Below are 5,336 nucleotides of genomic sequence, written 5' to 3' on the forward strand. Positions count from 1 at the left end.
AGTCAATCCCCATGATTAAAAGGTTGGAGCTTTAGGCCAGCCTGATCTCCAAGGATGGGAGGGGGGCTGGAGATTACATTCAATCACATGAACAATGATGTAATCAGTCCTACCTATATAATGAAATGAAACCTCAATAAAAACTCTGAACAGTGAAGCCCACTGGAACTTCATGGTTGGTGAACACATCCACATGCCAGTAGGATGGACCTCATAGGGACTGGGCACAGAAGCCCTACATCCCTCTCATCTCTCCCTATGTGTATCCATTATAATAAAACAGTAATCTTAGGTAAAGTGCCTTCCTGAATTCTATGAGTCTTCTGAGTAAATAATCCCACCTGAGGGAGTTGTGGAAACCCATAGAATTGCAGCCAGCCAGTCAGCCAATTGAAGTGAGCCAGGGGCCCCTGGAACATGCAGTTGACATCTGAAGTGAGTATAGCTTTGTAGAAGACTCTCCTGAACCTGTGGGGTCTGGGTTATGTCTGGGTAGGTAGTGCCAGAACTGAATTGCTGGTGGTATTAGACAAGTAAGTGGTGGTTTAGTCACTAAGTCATGTGCAACTCTTGCAACCCCATGAACTGTAGCCCACCAGGCTCCGCTGTCCATGGGATTCTCCAGGCAAGAATTTCCTTCTCCAAGGGAACTTCCAGACCCAGGATTTGAACCTGGGTCTCCTGCATTGCAGGCAGATTCATCTCTGAGTGAGCTATGAAGGAAGACAAGTAGGAGCAGAAATGAAATATCAATTCAATCTTATCCCTTCTTAGATGTCTTTCCTTCTCTGGAGAGGATAAATACTCCCACTTCTGCGCTATCTCAAAATATACTGCATAGTGATGTATTTATGTACTTTTAAATCTCCTCTAACTACATTATTAGCTCCTAGAAGAAAAAGATTCAACCTTACCAATTTTGATTGTGTTTCCACAGTGCTTGACAAATATAGGTGCTCAGTCCATATTTAATGAGCTCAAGGATAAATGGGTGTGTGTGGGATCCTGCTGTTCAGTGCACCCAACTCTTGGCCCTTGGTTTCTGCCTGACGCCTTCCTTCTGCTTCACTCTTCACTGCACAGACCAAGGTAATTGCTCCACATGAGCTGCAGTCTACTGTCGCTTCTCTTTTCTTTGTGCTGAAGAACACAGACTGCCTGCTGCACAGAAGTTTAATCATTGTCTCTCAGCTCTGTCTCCTAATGAGAAATGACTGGTAGGACATGAGAGATGAATAGCTGATGAGTTCACAGGTTGTAAGCATTTCTCAGGTACTGTTCCCTGCTCGGTTTTTTCCTGTTTTCATTTTCCCCACAGAAACTGGAAAAGCACTCTTTATAATGAAATCAGATACCATAAGAAGCAAATGCCACCACTGAAACACGTGTGGCATAATAAGAAATAATTAAATATGTATTTCTTCACACAGAGAACTCCTCACCTCCTCCTTGCGGCTCCACTGCTCCTTTGCCATGTTTGTCAAGGCACACGCGTCACTGTGAAGCCTGAGGTCCCCTCCTCCATGTCTGAGAAGGCAGGACACCAGTCTAGGTATTCCTCAACCCCTTCCAAGCCTTGTCTGGATGTTTCTGCTTTCAACCCTTCCAAGGTTTGAGAGGAGGATGGTTTGAGAGGACAATTTCTCCTCCCCATCATCATCCATCTTCTCCTTCTTCCTCTCCTCTCACTCTCTCTTCTTTCCCTTTTCCCAGCACCGCAGAGGCTTTTTCCTTCCTTTTCCTGTGTGGAAGGAGCTCCCTTTTATGTCATATTTCCCTTCCTCCTTGCTTAGTGAACTTCCTCTAGATGACATTTACAACCCTTTTCTCTGAGGCACTATGTCTTATAGGCTAACCTTAATGTCTTCAGGGTTGTTGGGGGTCAGGGGGAAGACCTCTAAGAGGATAATCACAGAAAAATAGAAAAATATCACATGACATGAATTAACACAGTGTTAGTTGCTCAGTCATGTCCAATTCTTTGTGACTCCATGGACTGTAGCCCATCAGGCTCCTGTATCCATGGGATTCTCCAGGCAAGAATACTGGAGCGGGTTGCCATTTCCTTCTCCAGGGGATATTCCCAGCCCAGAGATCAAACTCGGGTCTCCTGCATTGCAGGCAGAAGCTTTACCATCTGAGCTACTAGGGAAGCCCAGGATAAACACAGAAGCATGCATAAAATATTGCAAGCATCTGATCAATATTTATTCTCACTAATCCGTGCTAGGCACTCAAGAGAATTCTAACTCCCTTCCACCAGCAACAACCAAGTTAATGGGAGAGGCAGATAAGCACAGAAGCTAGTTTGCTACAGAGGGCTGGAGGAAGAGCAATGCTCTGTGCTTACACAGAAGAGGGGCTCTTAACCTAGACTAGGGAGTTAGGATGTGAGGATGTGGTCCTGAGCTGACACTGGAGAGACAGACAGGAGTTAAAGAAGAATCCTTTGGTTTAGGGGTTGAGGGACCAACCCCCACCCCGGCAGGAGGATATGCCTGTGCAAAGGTCTAGAATATTAAGAAACAACAAGTCAGTAGTTCACGTTAGCAGGAACTGAGGTGGGAAGACAGGAGACGAGGTTTCATGGGTAGATAGGCTTTCATAGGCAATACAGTTCAGTCGCTCAGTCATGTCTGACTCTTTGTGACCCCATGGACTGCAGCACACCAGAACTCCCTGTCCATCATCAACTCCCGGAGTTTATTCAAACTTATATCCATTGAGTCGGTGATGCCACCCAATCATCTAATCCTCTTTCATCCCTCCTCCTCTCACCTTCAATCTTTCCCAGCATCAGGATCTCTTCAAATGAGCCAGCTCTTCACATCAAGTGGCCAAAGTATTAGAGTTTCATCTTCAGTATCAGTGCTTCCAATGAAAATTCCAGACTGATTTCCTTTAGGATGGACTGATTGGATCTCCTTGCAGTCCAAGGGACTCTCAAGAGTATTCTCCAACACCACAGTTCAAAAGCATCAGTTCTTTGGAGCTCAGCCTTCTTTATGGTCCAACTCTCACATCCATACATGATTACTGGAAAAACCATAGCTTTGACTACGTGGACCTTTGTCAGCAAAGTAATGTCTCTGCTTATTAATATGCTGTCAAAGTTGATCATAGCTTTTCTTACAAAGAGCAAACGTCTTTTAATTTCATAGCTGAAATAATCACAATCTGAAGTGATTTTGCAGCCCCAAAAAATAAAGTCTGCCACTGTTTCCAATATTTCCCCATCTATTTGCCATGAAGTGATGGGGCCAGATGCCATCATCTTAGTTTTCTGAATGTTGAGCTTTAAGCCAACTTTTTCACTCTCCTCTTTCACTTTCATTAAGAGGCTGTTTAGTTCCTCTTCACTTTCTGCCATAAGGGTGGTGTCATCTGCATATCTGAGGTTATTGATATTTCTGCTGGCAATCTTGATCCAGCTTGTGCTTCATCCAGCCCAGTGTTTCTCATGATGCACTCTGCATATAAGTTAAATAACCATGGTGACAATATACAGCCTCCACTCCTTTGTTGTTCCATGTCCAGTTCTAACTGTTGCTTCCTAACCTGCATACATATTTCTCAAGAGGCAGGTCAGGTGGTCTGGTATTCCCATCTCTCTTAGAATTTTACAGAGTTTATTGTGATCCACACAGTCAAAGACTTTCACTGAGCATGGCTCTGCCCATCAGAACAAGACCCAATATCCCCCTTAGTCAGTCTATCCCATCAGGAAGCTTTCATAAGTCTCTTATCCTTCTCTATCAGAGGGAAGACAGACTGAAAATCACAATCACAGAAAAATAACCAATCTAATCAAATAGACCACAGCCTTATCTAACTCAGTGAAACTATGAGCCATGCTCTGTAGGGCTACTCAAAATGGACAGGTCATGGTGGAGAGTTCTGAAATGGGGTCCACTGGAAAAGGGATGGCAAACCACTTCAGTATTCCTGCCTTGAGAACCCCATGAACAATATGGAAAGGTAAAAAGATAGGACACTGAAAGATGAACTCCCCAGGTCAGTTGGTGCCCAGTATGTTACTGGAGATCAGTGGAGAAATAACTCCAGAAAGAATGAAGAGATGGAGCCAAAGCAAAAACAACACCCAGTTGTGGATGTGACTGGTGATGGAAGCAAGGTCCACTGCTGTAAAGAGCAATATTGCATAGGAACCTAGAATGTTAGGTCCATCAGTTCATTTCAGTTTGGTTCAGTTGCTCAGTAGTGTCCGACTCTTTGCAACCCCATGAATTGCAGCACACCAGGCCTCCCTATCCATCACCAACTCCCAAAGTTCACTCAGATTCACGTCCATCGAGTCAGTGATGCCATCCAGCCATCTCATCCTCTGTCATCCCCTTCTCCTCCTGCCCCCAATCCCTCCCAGCATCAGAGTCTTTTCCAATGAGTCAACTCTTCCCATGAGGTGGCCAAAGTATTGGAGTTTCAGCTTTAGTATCAGTCCGTCCAAAGAAACCCAGGACTCATCTCCTTCAGAATGGACTGGTTGGGTTTCCTTGCAGTCCAAGGGACTCTTAAGAGTCTTCTCCAACACCACAGTTCAAAAGCATGAATTCTTTGGTGCTCAGCTTTCTTCATAGTTCAACTCTCAAGTCCATACATGACCACTGGAAAAACCATAGCCTTGACTAGACGGACCTTTGTTAGCAAAGTAATGTCTCTGCTTTTCAATATGCTATCTAGGTTGGTCATAACTCTCCTTACAAGGAGTGCCAGGAGTCAGCATGGAAGGTCCTACCCATGGCAAAGGTCATGAGGAAGAGGCCTGACAGAGCAAAGGCAAGATCAGGCCTCGAGGGATGCCCTCCCCTCCCCCTACCCAGAACATTCTCAAGCATCTACCCCAAAACAAGAGTCTGTCTGCTTTATTGTATTATGCCTTTCACCATCTCTTCTGACATTAACAGGGGGCTATCCCTTTTCTGTAGAAAAAGTTAACTTAGAGCTCCAGTTAATAAGTCTCCTGGGCGTAACAAGAGTGTTTGAATCCAAAAACTCCTCTGATGGCTCTCTAGACTGCCTGACAAGTTTATCCGAACTCTCACAACCACACATGTGATTGTTCACAGCCTCCCAACCGTGAGAGGCATGAGACACTCTAAACTTTCTAAATACAGAGCCTTTTGAGAAGTTAGAAGTTATTAGTGTAGTATTAGTGGATTGTTAGAATAATACCAGTGGAGGGTTTCATTGTTGAGCCAATATTTGCTGCTAAGTCTCCATATCCCTTGTCCTCTGTATACATTAATCAATATAACTAGCATATGGAAAAAACAAGTAATAATCTTTGATATTAATCGTGTTAAACCTTAGGCTAG

The sequence above is a fragment of the Ovis aries genome, chromosome 15 (assembly GCF_016772045.2).
Source record: "Ovis aries strain OAR_USU_Benz2616 breed Rambouillet chromosome 15, ARS-UI_Ramb_v3.0, whole genome shotgun sequence".
NCBI lineage: Eukaryota > Metazoa > Chordata > Mammalia > Artiodactyla > Bovidae > Ovis > Ovis aries.